The sequence below is a fragment of the Hyalella azteca genome, unplaced genomic scaffold (genome assembly GCF_000764305.2).
Source record: "Hyalella azteca isolate HAZT.00-mixed unplaced genomic scaffold, Hazt_2.0.2 contig9456, whole genome shotgun sequence".
Lineage (NCBI taxonomy): Eukaryota > Metazoa > Arthropoda > Malacostraca > Amphipoda > Hyalellidae > Hyalella > Hyalella azteca.
This window is the reverse complement of record NW_025939527.1, coordinates 1,583-21,184: the sequence shown is the minus strand read 5'-3', so window position 1 is coordinate 21,184 and position 19,602 is coordinate 1,583. Positions and strand designations below refer to the sequence as shown.

General features: G+C 38.4%; 1 long non-coding RNA gene across 1 annotated transcript; it reads right to left on the bottom strand.

Moving 5' to 3' along the window:
- Nucleotides 1–334: 334 nt before the first annotated feature.
- Nucleotides 335–1,846, bottom strand: LOC108681945. Its single transcript, XR_001931536.2, has 2 exons — nt 1,626–1,846; nt 335–1,174 (listed from the first exon to the last, which is right to left on the bottom strand). It is a non-coding gene; the product is annotated as an uncharacterized LOC108681945 (long non-coding RNA).
- Between the last annotated feature and the right edge of the window lie 17,756 nt (nt 1,847–19,602).

Below are 19,602 nucleotides of genomic sequence, written 5' to 3'. Positions count from 1 at the left end.
AGTTGCAATAGAATTGCTGATCCTGATACTTAGGAAAATATCTTTTATCAGTCACAACATTATTTGACAATAATTAAAGTACTCAACATGAATACAAGTTATTAAAATAAGTGGGGAATATTCTTAGTTCAAAAATCTATACTAGCTCGAAACAATTCTGAAACAATATGTATATGTGCTAAAATTTGAGAAGAAAAATTTTATATGAATATTTTTCAATTTGGCCATCACCATCAACCATGACTTGGATTAGAAGTTGACCACATTTCACTTCAAGGCTACTCTCTATACAACGTTGCTCACAACAGGACACGCAGTAAACCAAACAATGGGAAGAATTCTAGAATTATTTTTGTATCAAATGTGTTACTATCAATACATCTTAAAATTAGACAATGCATTTACTCAAACCACTTCCAAAACAAGGAGGAATATTAAAGGTCTAGATAAAAGTTTGTCAAGACTAACACCACTAATTAAAATAAATTAAAGCTGGCAATGTTACATCAGTACAAAAATGTAGAACTCTCTCAATGTCTTCATAATTAAGAAATATTAAAAAAAATATGTAAGAGCATCCAGATACTGAAAAAAGTCGTGCAGGAGATTTTGAATCCCAAAGTGAAATTTCTGAATTTGTTCACAAAATGTTTTCAGCTTTATAAACGTTGAGCAAGTACACTAGGTGCGTTAATGAAAATGCTGAAATAATACAAAAATGTATTTCCGTTATACTACGCCACATCAGTAATGCTGTTGACAACCTGTTCAAGACATCTCTGAACCACTAGTATTTGGCGAGGTATTGCTACTGCTACTGCTGTTCAATGACAATGATTTTGAACTAAGAGTAAAGCCACTTTGATAGCTTCGATCAGATGTTGAAACTTCCTTAGCAGTTTCTTCAAGTTGAGAAGAAGAGAACAATCGAGGCTTTGGAGGCTTTTTAGAAAGAGCAGACAACTTGTTCTTAGTGCTACGGTGAATAGGATTTTTTGCAATTTTATTTGCAGATTTTTTGTGGTGCTCTTTGCTGGCCCTGCTGGAAGATGAAGAGCTACCAGAGCTGTGGTGATGGTCACGTCTGCTTGCCATCCTGTGGGATATGCTGAACTCACTGGCCAGCTTCACTGCTGCTTTTGCAACGTCTTCCGAGGATACACTAATATTCCGCCTGCAATGTAACAATTGTAGAATTAAAACGAGGAAAACTGTGCAATCAAATCCATTATTACATTACAATGATTACATTGTTTGGTCAGAGTATAAGCACCATGTTAAAATGATGTAATTTATGCATCATTTTTAATGTGCATCATATTAAAACAATTAAGGTAAATTATATATATTCAAAGGAGACAAAACATGTACACTGCAAGTATTCATTACTCGTATCATCATAAAATAAGATTTTTCATTCAATATTTACTCTTGTTAAATCAAAACTTAAATTGCAAGAAAATAGTGGGACAGCTGTTCGCCATTAAGATGAAAGACATGAAAAATATCAGCCAAATAATTAATAGAAGCTTGAGGGTCCCATCAGAAGAAGGTAACTCAATTTCATGGAACTTGACTGATTACCAGGTATATGGAAAAAGACAAATTATTCATACCAAACTCACCGTTTGAATGCTTCTGCATGAGAAGCATTAGAAAGTTTCTTCATAAATATTAGATAATACAAGTAAATAAAATTAGTGGTGTCCTTAGCAATTTTTCTTCCTCCATATCCAGGAAAAATATATCTATTTAACAAGGTTTGACTTGGACAGTGAAACATGATGCTAAACTGGAAAAAATTAAAAGTAATTAATATTGTCAAATCATCACACAGAACTTAGCTGGAAAAGAATAACAAAATCACTGTTACAATGAATAGTAGAATTCAAAACTTGAAGAAAATATTAATTTCAAAGCTGTTGTGTTGGGGAGCCAGCAAAGATTTATAGTCTTTGAATCCACTATAACATGCACTTTGTTATTGATTTAATTTTATATTAATTGTTGGACAAAATTATATCCTACATGTGTGATACTAGTAAACTAGATTTAGTTGTGATCACAAATGATTATTCATGCCACAAAGCACAGGGTTATGATTCAAAAAGTTTGGTGAATCTATGAGATAAAAAATTAGATCAGTACTAACTGCAGTGAGTGACAGAGTGCATTTTCTTGTCCGCCCATCCGTGAAGTCATGGACAGACATATGGACGGACGGACAGACATGACGAGCACATAAGCACCTTTTTTCCATAAATGAGAAAATGCACTTAAAAGGATGAAATGAATTTTTTAATGAAAGAAAATTTATTCACACTCTGTTTTGCTGCATGATTATTATCTTATGATTAGTTATACAAATTTTAAAACATTCTACATAGTATGATGAAAATACTTCAATTATTGGCGCACCAATTAGGTGCAGGGTGGCCCAGTGGTTAAAGTTCAGAGTACCAAGATTGGAGCAGAGAGGCACGGGTTTGAACCCAGCTCTGTGCCCCAGTTTCTGGTCAGAATCGGCAAAGAGGCCGGGCGGTTAAGCACAGCAGAATTGGAGCAGTGAATTGTGAGTTCAAGACCGCAACAAGCTGTGAATGTTCTGCAATGTTAAGAATTGGCGACAGGCCTACGGCCTAATAAATGCTGAAACCGCTATTATTATTGTATTATAATTAGAAATCTTCAATGTGGTGACCCTGTCTTAAAAATTTAATTTGTGCAGGACTGCAGGAGCTTGCTTTGAAAAGTGGTTCATTCATAAAGCAAACCTATTTGCCAGATCCAATCTATTGGGCAGAATAAGAAAAAAAACTCAAGATTGAATAAGAATCTTCTAGGCCTTTACTACAATTATTGAAAATTGCAGCCAAAAATGAGCCACAACGAATTTAGTGGCAATAAATAATAGTCAGCAAATTTGCAGTTTCTTTATGTGAGAAAACGTCAGTTCCATTGTCAGTTCAAAACCTATAAGATAAGCAGAATCAATTAGAAAACTGAAATTCACATCGAAGATAAAAACTTAAATTGACAAAAGAAAAATACACATGAAGTGACAGGCCTTTCTATTTACAATTTCAAGAGCATAGGAGCTGAAGGTTTAGGAAGCATGTGAGCGTGGGACAACCGGACCACTGGAATAGGAGCCTGTCTTTGTGCTGACAACTATACTGCTTTGACAGCCTGAGCATAGGTATAACCAGTGGCATGCAGCTTTTCAACTGCAATGGCTTTCACAATGAAAGGGCACTCTTGGGAATTTGCAGCATGGGATCCCTTACAGTTGGCACAGTGCAACTCAGCTGATTTACAAACTGTTTGCTCAGGAGGTCCAGCACATAGAAGACACCTTCTAAGAGAATTACAATTTACAGTCCTCTGCAAAATGTCCCATTCTTTGGCATCTGTAACGTCTTCAAGGAGCAGCCACAAATGGTCTCACTGTACTGGGTAGGATACATATCCAATTCTGACCTGACTAGGCAATAGCTGTCCCTCAAATGTTAACTTCAAAGTAGCTGATGGCTCATATATTCCATGGCTGGTAAAGTCCCATTTTTTCTGAAATATCGTGGCTCTAATATCATAAAACTTCAGTAGGTACCTATGAAATCTCGTGGCTCTAATGTCATGTATTTTTGTTTGTTTGAAAAAATTGCAGTTTGCATTGCAAACATGTCCTTTCAACATCCAAAATGTTTCCTTGAAGATTGCGTAGTTGCGATCATGTCAGAGCGGTCAGATTACAATATCATGTGTTCAGTTGCCACTTAAGTGAAGACAAGTGTTAGTGACATAGCCTTGCTTTTTGATGACTGTTTTTAGGGTAATATTAGAAATTTGGGGTAACATGTGCATGGGACTTTGAAAATAAGTTTGCACCTTGTAAATGGCTTTTCATAGCCAAAATATGGAATTCATGGCTCAAAGAAATGCAATCACAGCTCAAAGAAATGAAATTGTGGCTGCCAAACCCATAAAACCACTGCTCAAAAAATGCAGTCATGGCTCACCAAGTAGACATATTCCATGCCTGATGTATTCCATTTTGAGATCTGGTGAGCCTAGTGATGCTGGTAAATGGTAATGAGTCTCCACTCTCCAGCATTAGCAATTTCCAATATATCTTCTATGCCCACATTGGGATCAATTGGACCCAGAACTCCAGTCCATACACACAGATATCTGATCCAGGCTGGTAGCATTGAACTACCCATTTTCCAATCATGCACACACTGACACAGATAGAAATTTGGACATCTGATTTCCTCTAAAAGAAAGTGATTCTAAAGCAATTAGCTAGTGTTGACGATTAGTGTGCACATTCAAATTGTGAACTTTCCCAAAAATTGAGTTCTTGATACCCTGGGGCCTGGGCAAGGCCAATTGGGTCCATGAGAAAGCTCAGAGCATTACTCTGCAATATGCATTAGCCATTAGGTCCCTGAGCCTCTGAGGCTCCACCAAGATCAAGATGGTCTGGCCAGAACCAGCACTCTGCAAAGTTGAATTTGATGGTAGTGTTAGCTTTGCCTTTACTTGACTTGACATTGACTGCCAATCTGCCATTTGGATGTTCATTTATAGAGATTTACTACACAGAGACCTGGTAACTTTCTGCTATTCACAGCCCACGCCCCACTGTGCAGAGAGTGGATGAATATTGCAAGATCTTGGCGATGCTTCAGTAGCAAAATTTACGCCTTCAGAAGATATTGCCAACACATTTAGATTGAAATTCTTGCATTTAATATATTTGTCAGTCTTCGGCCAAACATTTAGAAAAAAGTAGGGTTTCCGGTACGTTGGACGGATCAGGATGCAGTAAGCTTGTCTGGAAATTAGTTGCGATGAGTTCCCGCCAAAATATCGTATGCAAATGCAAACAACAAGTTTACGATTGCATAGTTGCGGTAACATTAGAGCAGTCAGACTGTGTTATCATATGTTCAGTTGACACTTGCTGTATAATTGGACTGTTTTTGGGGTAAAATGAGTTATTTTGGGTAACACGTGCATGCAACCTTGTAAAAAAAGTTCATGGCTTCTGAATAGTTTTTCATTACTGAGTGTAAATGGCATTTCAGTAAAAATTACCAGGCAATGCATCTTGAAAATGGTTGGCGACACTTTGGGCTTAAAAACCCATATATTGGCAACGCTGCTTCCATCCTCTGCACCCTGGTTCACAGCTGCGCCACAGCCGCCACCTGCACGTTTTGCTCTACTCAGTCTACACTGTCTACTGCCTGGATGGAAGACTCACACTTGAACCACTTGAGTTCCGGTTCCTGCACTTTCGAGCAGAAATGGCAGGGATAGCCTCAACCCCTCAAGGATACTGTCACTATCACTGGGTCTGAGTCTTCAACATCAAAGGTGCCAGAAACTGCACCGGTGCACCCCCTCTCTCCATCATCACAACTAACTCACCAGTCTCCACTCGCCAAAAAGAAGATGACACAGGAGGACCAAAACCAGACCCAGCATGCCAGCAACAGCGAGGCAGCTGGAATCTGCCATGTTGAACCAAACTTCAACTCCTTATGGAAAAAGACAAAAGGCACAAAAAACACAAAAAGTAAACAAAAAATAAATAAAGATTTTAATACAGATAACTGAAAAAATAAAATAATTAAAAAAATAAAGTAAGTGAATAATAAAAATAAAATAAGCAATTCCGCAAAGCAGACTGGCAAACCTCTGAGGTCTGAGCCTCTGAGGGTGAGGGAGAAAGCCAGTCTTGTTTATAAGGAATCAAACTTTAAATAATGATTATTTCAAGTAAATACAAATGTTAATCCTTTGACAAAAAATAAATTCACCGGTTCTTTAGAGAGCTCAAATAACATACATGCTTGATGCTTTTGCAGTGAACACGACCAACTTTCTCCCATAACTGGTATCAGAATAGATTATGTTACAGAAAGGCAATCCACCTTCCACCAAGCTGGTGCCTGGTGGTGGTGGTTGTGGGTTGTATCCGGTACCGGTACTGTAGGTGAAGAAATCGCACGTTGGCCACTCCCACTTGTAACTACTGGACAGAGTCTGGACTCAGCATTGCCAGCAATAGTTATTTACTTCAAGTCTTCATCATGATTCCCACAATTTCATCGTCTTCTATCAGCTATGCTGGCATCAGCACTCCATGTTATTAACAATTTTCGTGTTTGGAGCAAAATTGGAGGCCGGGGCAAATCACTGTTTGATCCAGTTTACTTCACCAGCTACATGGTACTGATGGTACTAGATAATAGACTCATTCGACTGGTTTGCATTAGATAGGCTATGTGGTGGTTGCTCTCACTATATGGTGCTGAACAGTGAACTCTTTTGGGATAATTTCCTCCACCAAGGAGCTGTGGAGCACACGCACAGATAAGTCAGATTTGAGAGGGACTCCCAGGGCATGTATAGGCCCTACTTGAAAGTTGATATCATCACCTGTCTTTCATATTCATTGATCGTATACCGTTAACCAAAGTATACGTGAAAGGATTTAAGGAGGAAGTGTTCAATTGACTCTTCAACCACACAGTGCAGGCACATCCACCAAGCTAAAACGACGCAAACATAAAACAAGAGCACATCGAAGACAAACTTGAATCAATTAAATCACCCGGTACTCTGCAGCTGGTTGCCAGAGAACTGAGAGAAGCCAAGAGAAAAAAAAAACAATTTAGCTCACAAAAAGGCCAAATATGGCCTCATTTGAAATTAATAGGAAAATTTTGTATTCAAGTTAATTAAAACCATTTACAGTGTGCACATTTACTTGAAGCGAATTATACGTTACTTGTCGATTGTACCTACGGCCTACCTTGTCAACCTTGATTGGTTGAGGTCAGCAGAAAACGATTTGTAGGATTCGATTGCCACCTAACAACTGTGCAGCTTTTCGATCGCGCTATAAAGTTATGGCATTAGCGGAGAATATTTCAACGCAGAAAATGGAAATTGATTCATTGCCAACCCATTTCTGCGGTAGAGAAATGTCGTAGTCACTGCAACAATGCGAATAATAATAATAGTATTGAATAATAAAAGTCAATCCTGTGAGTCAAATGCAAAGAAAATAATAAATTGCATAACACAACTAGCAGCGGAGTACTTGATAGAAATAGAACCGAAGTAATTTAATGCCTTCCCAGTCTACATCAATTTGCTGAACAAACCATTTTTTAATGATGGCAAATTCTGATCAAAATACTTGTCTACAATTATTAAAGTATAATTACCTCTTGCCTACTCTGACTGATTGGACCCGCCTGCTGGACGCATGGGAGCCAGTACCTAGATAAAGTGTACCTCGATTTTGCCAGGGCAATTGACACTTGACAGTGTCCCACATGAGCGGCTGTTGCGGAAATTGCAGTCTTTGGAAATTGACACTACTCAAATGGATCAGAGATTTTCAAGTAGAGAGACGACAACGTGTCAGTAATGGGTCCTTATCAGGCTGGGCTTCAGTGCGCAGCGGCGTGTCACAAGGAAGAGTTCTCGGACCTGTTTTATTCGTTGCGTTTATAAACGATCTGCCAGAAGCTGTGTCTAGCGTGTGCTCGATGTATGCTGACGACACAAAAATTTATAATACAGTGAAGAATACGTTGCAAAAATTACAGTTACAAGGTGATCTTGACAAGCTGCTTGACTGGGCTGATAAGTGGCAGCTGCGTTTTAACGCTGACAAATGTAAAGTAATCCACCTTGGCAAGAATAATGAACATCAAGATTACAGTATGAGAAGGCACGGTTGTAACGACAGAGTGATGATGTCGAAGTCGAAAGATTTAGGAGTTAATATTGACAATGAGTTGGAATTTTTTATGCATATTGAAGGTCAAGTCAATTAGGCGCAAATGTATGCGAACCCCACACTTGTCGGTGCGGAAAGCGGATGGATGCACGAGGGCTGCATGGCCTTTCTTGTAAGTACAGCGCTGGGCGACATCCAAGACACTCGGCTCTGAACGATGTGATCAGGAGGGCTCTTCAGAGCGCTGGCGTTCCTTCATGCCTTGAATCCGTCGGAGTGGACAGAGGGGATGGTACTAGACCAGATGGCTTAACGGTTTTCCCATTTTCTAATGGAAGGTGTTTGTGCTGAGATGCAACCTGCGTCGACAATTTTGCTGAGTCGCACGTCAATAATTAGGCTATTTCTGCTGGGTTCGCGGCTCGTGCGGCGGAGGATAGCAAGAGACGTAAATACGCGGCGCTGGCAGCTCGGCATCGTTTCGAGCCAGTCGCATTAGAAACGATGGGCACATATCGTGAAACGACTGGTCTCTTAATATCACAGATTGGCCGTCGCAATACGGAATTGTCCGGCGAACTTAGAGAGACTCTATGGTTGGAGCAAAGGTAGGGTTTGGCTGTGCAGAGAGGCAATGCAGCTAGCATCCTAACAGCAGTCAGAGAAAAGTTCGACGTGGGCCCGCTCCTCGCTCGCGTCACAGCTCAGTGACCCTCGGAGTCTGTGATGGCCACCATCAGAGGCGTTAAGGTCGGGGCCCTGATCACTGACATGAAACCATTCCCTGTTTTTAATTAATAAAATTAATTCCTTTTTTGTTGGAATGGTGAGTGTGGGAGGCCTTTAAAAAATAAAATAAAATAAAAATAAAGCCAGTAAACGACTTGGACAGATCAGAAGCTCTTTCGGGTTCCTAGATGCAGAAGCGATGAAGCAGTTGTTTGTTGCTGTCGTGCGCCCGAACCTAGAGTTTGGAAAATTCGTGTGGTCACCGAAACTTGAAAAGGGCAAAAATTTAATAGAGAGAGTTCAAAGACGTGCAGCAAGGATAATTCCGGGCTTGAAAGGCAAGTCCTATGATGAAAGATTAAAGATTCTGAAGCTTCCAAGCCTCAGTTATCGACGTCTGCGTGGGGAACTCATTGAAGCATACAAGTATACTCATGGCTTATACAAAGCCCCAGAAGGATTAATAGAATTTGAAACAAGAACCAATACCAGGGGCCACGGCTATAAACTAAAAAACTGAGTTGAAACACATCCATGCGACAACATTTCTTCTCGCGTCGAGTCACCGACATGTGGAACAGCCTCCCTGGATAGCATCGTTGACGCTCCGAGTATGAAGAACGCCTTCAAGAACAGACTAGACAAGGCTATGCAGAAACATATGTTCAGTCATGAAATGCCTAGCACCTTACGGGCCTTGCAATGAGTCCAGCAGCTATCTCAATCAATCGCCAGGTATGGAAAGATCGGGTTCAAAATGCCTGATCCCTTGCGGATTCAAGTCACAAAAAGTACAAGAAGCGGCAACAGGCCATGGGCCTATTTCTTCAGTGCCGACACTTCTATCCCATTTTATTAAGCAAATTTTAAGGAGCGTAGGAAAGATTAAACAAATTCAAAGCAAATTTTTGTGGTGCCTCAGGATGTGTAAAAAGCTTGCAGAATCACGAAGGCATGTATTGTAAAAGCTTACATCAGTGTTCCGCGTAGTACATAACGATAGTGATATACCCTGACTCTTACTTCCGTTATCACCATACCATGTCACTTGCTTCCGTCATTACCATACCATGTCACTTGCTTCCATCATCACCATACCATGTCACTTGCTTCCATCATCACCATACCATGTCACTTGCTTCCATCATCACCATACCATTACACTTGTTTCCATCATCACCATACCATGTCATTTGCTTCCATCATCACCATATCATGTCACTTGCTTCCATTATCACCATACCATGTCATTTGCTTCCATCATCACCATATCATGTCACTTGCTTCCATCATCACCATACCATTACCATGTCACTTGCTTTCATCATCACCATACCATGTCATTTGCTTCCATCATCACCATACCATTACCATGTCACCTGCTTCCATCATCACCATACCATTACCATGCCATTTGCTTCCATCATCACCATACCATTACCATGTCATTTGCTTCCATCATCACCATACCATTACCATGCCATTTGCTTCCATCATCACCATACCATTACCATGTCATTTGCTTCCATCATCACCATACCATTACCATGCCATTTGCTTCCATCATCACCATACCATTACCATGTCATTTGCTTCCATCATCACCATACCATTACCATGCCATTTGCTTCCATCATCACCATACCATTACCATGTCATTTGCTTCCATCATCACCATACCATTACCATGCCATTTGCTTCCATCATCACCATACCATTACCATGTCATTTGCTTCCATCATCACCATACCATTACCATGCCATTTGCTTCCATCATCACCATACCATTACCATGTCATTTGCTTCCATCATCACCATACCATTACCATGTCATTTGCTTCCATCATCACCATACCATTACCATGCCATTTGCTTCCATCATCACCATACCATTACCATGTCATTTGCTTCCATCATCACCATACCATTACCATGCCATTTGCTTCCATCATCACCATACCATTACCATGTCATTTGCTTCCATCATCACCGGCGTTGATCCGAAAAAGCGCGGGAAACTCGATGGGTCACGCAGTCCAAACCACCGCTCGGACAATTTTGGTCTTGAAATTGGCTTTCAATTTTTGAGCGCACCGTGCTAAAAAAAATAAAGCCGAAAAATAAGCTCTGACGACGCTCGCGTGAGCATATTACTAGTAAAAGCCAAGTTTATAAGTGTGGAACCTAAACAGTAAAGAATTAAGGATTTTAAGAGCGAAAAGGTTGTTGAAAGTTAGCATTTAGCGAGCTAATTTTGAAAAAAAAGAATATCGGGAAAAAAATCTGGCGACGCTTGCGTGAGCGTATTGTTAATAAAAAGCGATGTTCTCAATTAGAACCTAATCGTTTAAGATTTGAGGGTTTTAAGCTTAAAAGTGTATACAAAAACTAGCATGTAGCGTGCTAATTTTGAAAAGTGAATATAATGAAATTTTGACGACGCTCGCGCCAGCGTACTTTTATTGAAAGCTATGTTTTTAATTAGAACCTAATCGGTGGAAATTTACGGATTTTTTGCGCGTAAAAGGTTAAAGCGAGCCATTTTAGAAAATTGAATATAAGAAAAAAATCATGACGACACCTGCATGAGCGTATTGTTAATATAAGCAATGTTTTTAATTATAACATATTCGGTTAATATTTGAGGATATAAATCGTGAAAAGGTTGCAAAAAATTACTATATTATACCTTAATATATACCAAAATTTACTGAGCATATTACTATCATCTTAAACTGAACACAAGCGATATCTGCTTGTGAACGCGATCAAACGATAGTAAACATTATATATGTTATACCATAGAATATACAAAATTTACTGAGCGTATTACTACAGGCATAAACTGAACCCAAGGGATTTCTGCTCCTGAACGCGAGCAAACAATAGGAAACTCAGATATGTTATACAATAGAGTATACATAAGCTTAAACTGAACACAAGCGATATCTGCTTGTAAACACGATCAAACGACTGGAGACTTAAATATATTATACCTTAGAACATACAAAAAATTACTGAGAATATTACTATAATCTTAAACTGAATACATGTGACATCTGCTTGTGAATAGGAACAAGAAACAGGAGACTTTAATATATTACAGCCCACCATATACAAAAAGTTAGTGAGCATATTACTAATATCTTAAACTGAACACAAGCGATATCTGCTTGTGAACACGATCAAAAGAAAGTGGAGTTAGATTTATATTATACCCTGGAATATATAAAAAGTTACTGAGCATATTACTATAATTTTAAGCATAACACAAGCGATATCTGCTTGTGAACACGATCAAAAGATATGAGACTTTAATATATTATACCTGAGAATATACAAATAATAACTGAGCATATTACAATAATCCTAATCTGAACACAACCGATATCTGCTTGTGAACGCGATCAAACAATAGGATACTTGAATATATTATATCTTAGAATTTTACAGCATCCTCATTTCTTTAGGCCGACTACTCTGGAGTAGAAGCTTTCTTGTATTCGCCAACTCATTTTCGAGTCGTCTGTCAGCTGAGATATCTTTATGCCATAGCTCCAGTAATTTGGTGAGAACTCATTAGTAATTTGTTTATGTATGATTCATGATTTACTTGTATTTGGAATGTGAATTAAGTCCTTATGTAAATGTGTTCATTATAGGATTTTTTGAATTGTTTCAGAAACCGGTAAATAAGTACTAAACCTCGAAACCGTGTTTTCATTTATGTCCCCCGCGAACTTCAAACCTAAAGAATCAACTCACGATTTTTTACATAGTATAGAGAAAAAAATACTGATCAAAATACTATAATCTTAAACTGCACACAAGCGAAACCTGCTTCTGAACACGATCGAACGATAGGAGACTTTTATGTATATTACACTTTAGAATGTAAAAATATTGACTAAGCATATTACTTTAATCTTACACTGAACGCAAGCGATATCTGCTTTCAACACGACCAAAACATAGGAAAGTTAAATACCTTACACCGCGGAATTTTCAAAAAGTCACCTAGCATATTACTAAGATCTTTCACTGAACACAAGCGATACCTGCTTGAGAACACGACCAAACGATCCGTCAGCTGAGATTTTTTATGCCATAAGGTGCTTGTACACGGGGACAGTATATACTGGCGGCCAGTAGATCTGAAAAATGCCAAATGTCTGCCGCTTAATGGTGTCTATCGTGCAAGTAAGCTTGTCTCGTGCCTAAGCTTACTTGCGGGATAGACACCAAGCGGCCGACATTTGGCATTTTTCTGATCTACTTGCCGCCAGTACTGTCCCCGTGTACAAGCACCTATAGCTCCATTAATTTGGTGAGAGCTCATTAGTAATTTGTTTATATATGCTTCATGATTTACTTGTAGTTGTAATATGAATTAAGTCGTTATGTGAATATGTTCGTTATAGGGTTTTTTTTAATTGTTTCGGCAACCGGTAAATAAGTACTAAACATCGAAAACGTTTTTCACTACTGTACGCCGCCAACCTCGAAGCTAAGGAATCATCTTCCGATTCTTTTTCATATAATGGAAACGTTACTGAGCATGATATTATAATCTTGAACTGAACACAAGCGATATCTGCTTGTGAACGCGATCAAACGATATGATGCTTAAATATATCATACCTAAGAATTTACGAAAAGTTACTGAGCATATTACTATGATATTAAACTGAACACAAGTGATATCTGCTTGTGAACATGATGAAATGATACTGAGCATATTAGTAAGATTTTGAACTAAACACAAGCGATATTGGCTTGTGAACGCGATCAAACGACAGGAATCTTGAATATATTATAGAATAGAATATATGAAAATTTACTGAGCGTTTTACTATAAGCAGAAACTGAACAAAAGGGGAATCTTATATTCTTAACACGAGCAACCGATGGGATTGTATGTTTTATATGTTACAGTATACATAAACTTAAACTGAACACAAGCGATATCGGCTTGTGAACACGATCAATCATTAGGAGACTTGAATATATTATATCTTAGAATGTTACAACATCCTCCTTTCTTTAGGCAGACCACTCTAGAGTAGAAGCTTTCTTGTATTCGCCAAATCATTTACGAGTCGTCTGTCAGCTGAGAATTTTTATGCCATAGCTCCATTTATTTGGTGGGAGCTCATTAGTAATTTGTTTATATATGATTCATCATTTACTTGTAGTTGGAATATGAATTAAGTCGTTATGTGAATATGTTCGTTATCGGATTTTTTTAATTGTTTCGGAAACCGGTAAATAGGTACTAAACCTCGAAAACGTGTTTTCACTACTATACCCCGCCAACCTCGATGCTAAGGAATCAACCCTCGATTCTTTTTCAATAATTAAGAGAAAGTTCCTGAGCATGATACTATAATCTTAAACTGAACACAAGCGATATCTGCTTGTGAACACGATCAAATGATAGGAGACATATATATTATACCTCAAAATGTACAAAAAGTTACTGAGCATATTAGTAAGATCTTAAACTGAACACAAGCGATATTCGCTTGTGAACGCGATCAAACGACAGGAATCTTTGATATATTATACAATATAATATATGAAAATTTACCGAGCATTTTACTATAAGCAGAAACTGAACACAAAGGAAATCTTATCCTTATGACGAGCAAACGAATGGATTATATATTTTATACGTTAGAGTATACATAAGCTTAAACTGAACACAAGCGATATCTGCTTCTGATCACGATCAAACGAAAGGCCACTTAATTATATTATACCATAGAATTTCAAATATTACCTTAGCATATTATAATAATCTTAAACTGAACACAAACGGTATCTGCCTGTGAACACGATCAAAGAATAGGAGACTAAAATAAACTAGACCTGAGAATTTACGTAAAGTTACTGAGCATATTACAATAATCGTGAACTGAACACAAGCGATATCTGCCTGCGAACACGATCAAACGATAGGAGACTTAAATATATTACACCTAAGAATTCGCATAAAGTTACTGAGCATATTACTATAATCTTGAACTGAACACAAGCGATATGTGCCTGCGAACACGATCAAACGATAGGAGACTTAAATATATTACACCTAAGAATTTACGGAATATTACTGAGCATATTACTATAATCATGAACTGAACACAAGCGATATCTGCCTGCGAACACGATCAAACGATAGGAGACTTAAATATATTACTCCTAAGAATTTACCAAAAGTTACTGAGCATATTACTATAATAATGAACTGAACACAAGCGAAATCTGCCTGCGAACACGATCAAACAATAGGAGACTTAAACATATTATACCTAAGAATTTACGAAAAGTGACTGATCATATTACTATAATCTTGAACTGAACACAAGCGATATTTGCTTGTGAACACGATCAAATGATTGCAGACTTCTATTTATTATACCTCAGGATATACAAAAAGTTACTGAGCATATTACATGGGTGCGCCAGAGAAAGTTACTTATTTGAAAAGTCAATAAAAATAAAAGTACTTCGAAGATTGTTTTAAATTTTCTTTTATTTGAGAATACAACTTCCCATTTTTTTTCATACAGACTTGATAATTACATCGGATAAATGGCAACCCCCATTGCGCATACACCGATGAAGTCGATTTTTTTTATATTCGTATCCACTCGTTGCAGCATATCAATCGGTATGTTGGCAATGGCGTCGCGAATGTTGTTCTTGAGGTGTGCTATGGTCCGTGGTCGATCGACATAAACCAGAGATTTCAAATAACCCATAAAAAATCGCAAGGAGTCAAATCTGGAGAGCGTGGCGGCCTTTGGAGATCGCCTCTGAGAGAGATGAGGCGGTCGGGGGAATGTTGTTGCAACAAATTCATTGAGTCTCGTGCTGTGTGTGCTGTGGCTTCATCTTGCTGAAACCACATGTTTCTAACGTTCATTTCTTCGACTTGAAAATAAATTCCTCGATCATGTTGCTGTAACGAGCTCCATTAACGGCAACTGCGCGTTCGTTTTCTAAAAAAAAAATAAGGACCAATTATTCCCATTACCGACATCGCACACCAGACAGTAACTCGCTCACAGTTAAGTGGCTTCTGGTGAAACTCACATGGATTTACACCACACCAGTAACACATGTTTTGCCTGTTGACGCAGCCGGAAATGTGGAAGTGAGCCTCGTCACAGAAAAAAATGACCGCGTCTCCAGGCAGGTTGTCAACGAGCATTTCACATGCATATTGACGAGCAACAAAATCGCGTTCAGTTAATTCTTGCACAACAGCAAATTTACTTAAGAAACAAACTTGGGAACTTTTCCCTTCATATGCGCCCCCTCTCGCCTCTCTACCTGCAAAACTCGCCGCGCAGGAATTTTTTCAAATAAGTAAGTTTCTCTGGCGCACCCTGTACTAAGATCTTAGACTGAACACGAGCGATATCTGCTTGTGAACGCAATCAGACGACAAGAAATTAAAATATATATTACAGAAGAGTATACAAAAATTTACTGAATATACTACTTCCAGATTTTTTTATATTAAACTAGACTTAGTTATATTATATCTTAGAATATACGAGAAGTCACTGAGCATATTACTATAATCTTGAACTGAACACAAACGATATCTGCTTGTGAACACGATCAATCAATAGGAGACTTGAATATATTATATCTTAGAATATTAAAGCATCCTCATTTCTTTTGGCGATATCTACAGAAGCGAACAGAACACAAGCGATATTTACGTCAGCAGGCGATCAAATGATGACGGACAACCCGCAAGTTAAAATGATATAAACAAAATAAATAATATTCAGATAAATATAAAACAAATATGAAATGAACATAATTTTCACTATTACAGCCGTGGTAATCGGGCTACGTGCCTACAGCACTCCCTAAATCATGTGTGATACAAACCAAGTCAAATTCCAGACAAGGCGTTTTCTCTTTAAAAGTACGAACAAGTAATAATAATATAAGTATAAGTATTATTATATAAGTATAATAATATAACAGCTTAAATGCTACTGTAATTAGTCGAGCATACTAATATAGATACAAACTCAATACAAGCGACGTCTGTGTTTTATGACGATCTAACGATGTGGGACCCTAATAATATATCATATCTTTTGAAATGTAAAAAAATGGCCGAATTTAAAAATTACGTCTGTAGACGACCGAACGATCAGGACTTCAACATTATATTACACCATATAAAAAAGAAAGATAATACTGATATTACTACCACACACAGAACACAAATTATGTCTACGTCTGAAGACGAACTAACGATCGGCGATTTAAGCTACACACCATATACAATGAAAAAAATTATTGAACATCCCAACGTCACATTCTGAGCACAAGCGATGGCTACGCATGAAGCTGAAAAGGGATGAGAGAATCAAGTAATAATCATATCATTTACCCAAGAAATAACAATTGAACAAAATATCGTGACCAACTGAACACGAGCACTGGCTATGTCTATGTCTGTATACAGGGTATTGAGTGGTTAGAACTATGAAATGAAACACAATTGTGTATGTTTGAAAATGTATTTATGTAGGCAGAGGTTCAGAGATACAATTCCCACAATTTCATTCAATTTGTCCACCATCTGCATCAATAACGAATTCTAGACGCTTAGAGAAAGCCTTATCCACGAGTCACGAATGACACTCTGCGGGATTTAGGCCCACTCCTTCAGCAGTTTGTCCTTTAGGGCGTCCAAACTGCTATGGGGAACAGTCGAGACCTTGCTCTCAAGGTATGACCAGATCCCAAAATCCAGAGGATTCAGATCGGGTGACGATGGGGGCCATTTATCTTTGGTAATGAAGTGGGGAACATTCTCGGACAGCTGCTCCTGAATCGATTTGGCCCCATGGGATGGTGCAGAGTCCTGCTGGAACGACAAGGGACGTTTTTTTGAAGTGCTTTCGTGCCCAGGGCAACAATGCACCAACAAGGATGGCATCTCGATAGTTCTTCTGATTCAATTTTACCCCTTTGTCAACAAAAAAGAGGGGACTCCTTGAGGGCTCTGTTACGGCTGCCCAGACCATCAGTGAGGTCGGGCATTGCTTCCTAGTCACCTCACGGGATCCTTCGTCCCCATTCTTCGACCAAAATCGATCATTTTGGGAGTTGAAGTGGCGTTCAACATTGAATATCTTCTCATCACTGAAAACGAGGTTTGGCAGCGTGTCATCATGAATGCGGGAAAGAAGAATCTTGGATCAATGGAGGCGTTTGTCAACAACATGAGCAGACAGTTGGTATTTTTTGACACCACAAAGATGATAAATGATAAAGAATGATAAAGATTTATGAGAAGGTGTAAACAAATGACAAATATCGAGGACAATTATCAACAATTGATTTTGAAAAAATGTAACGCTAAATATTGATGACCCTGTAGAAGAACAAACAATGGAGGACTCAAGTAACATATCACAGCGCACAACTGGAAGAAAAATTAACATCAGATCATCACGAACTGAACACAAAAAATAACAACGCCCCAACAGATGATGAGGACTCTAGTATCATATCTATGAACACAGTGCAGATACCCTGCACAGCTTCAGCAACACGGATAACACTACAAATTCTCACAGATGGCAACTTTACATCAGACAGCGAAAACAAAGTCAATTTCGAACAATTTATATTCATAGGCTAGGAATAATAACAACCTTAAATGAAACATAAGAATGCGTAGCAGCAACAGGAGTGAAAACATCAGCTATGAAAATTAAATGTTATTACAGTAAAAAACAATTCAGCACCTGCACAGTTTAATTTGGACTTCGTAAAACGATTAGCATCAACATGTCTAACAAATGTTGTTTGTAAGGTAATGGAACCTGTTATGAGGGATAAGATTATCGATCACTTGACTGTTCACCATCTCCTATCAGATTATCAACATGGTTTTATTGCCGGTAGATCCTGTCTCAGACAGCGCAAGACATTTCTGTCAAGCTTGTACAGGAACATGACTGCCTATATACAGGAACCTGACCTTGCTCAAACGTAACCTGCGAAGTCACTCGCGGTTAGCACGGTCAAAAACCAGATCTCTGTGAGTCAAATGCCCAGAAAATTATATATTGCATAACACTACAAACAGCTGAGTACTTGATATAGAAATCGAACCAAAGTAATTGAATGCCTTCCTAGTCTAAATCAATTTGCTGAACAAATCATATATCATGATGCCAAATTCTGATCAAAATATTAGTCTACATTATTAAAGTAATATTACCTCTTGCCTACTCTGAATGAATGGACAGGCCTCCTGGAAGTAAGGGAGCCAGTAGATATGCAGTGTACCTCGATTTTGCCAAGGCATTTGACAGTGTCTCACATGAGCGGCTGTTGCGTAACTTGAAGTCTTAGCGTAAATTGAAGCGGTGTCTCGCTTGTGTTCGATGTATGCTCACGACACAAAAGTTTATAATACAGTGAAGAATACGTTGCAAAAAGTACAGATGCAAGGTGATCTTGACAGATTGGTTGACTGGGCTGATAAGCGGCAGCTGCGTTTTAACGTTGACAAATGAAAAGTAATTTACATTGGCAAGAATAATGAACAGCAAGATTACAGTATGAGAAGACATGCTTTCAACGACAGAGTGATGATGTCGAAGTCGACAATCGAAAAAAATTTTGGAGTTAATGTCAACAATGATTTGAAATTTTCTAAGCATGTTAAAGCTCAATTTAATAACGCCAGTAAACAACTTGGACTGATCAGACGCTCTTATATACGAGTACATAGATGCTGAGGCGATGAAACTGTTGTTAGTCGCAGTCGTGCGTCCGAACCTAGAGTTGGGAAACACCTTGTGGTCACCAAAACCAGGAAAGGACAAAAATTTAGTCGATAGTGTTCAAAGACGTGCAACAAGGATAATTCCGGCATTAAAAGGCAAGCCTTATGAAGAAAGGTTAAATATTATAAAGCTTCCAAGCCTCTGTTATTGACGTCTGCGTGTTGACCTCATTGAAGTATACAAGTATACCCACGGTTTATACAAGGTCCCAGAAGGATTACTAGAATTTGAAACAGATCCAACACCAGGCTCTTATACACATCT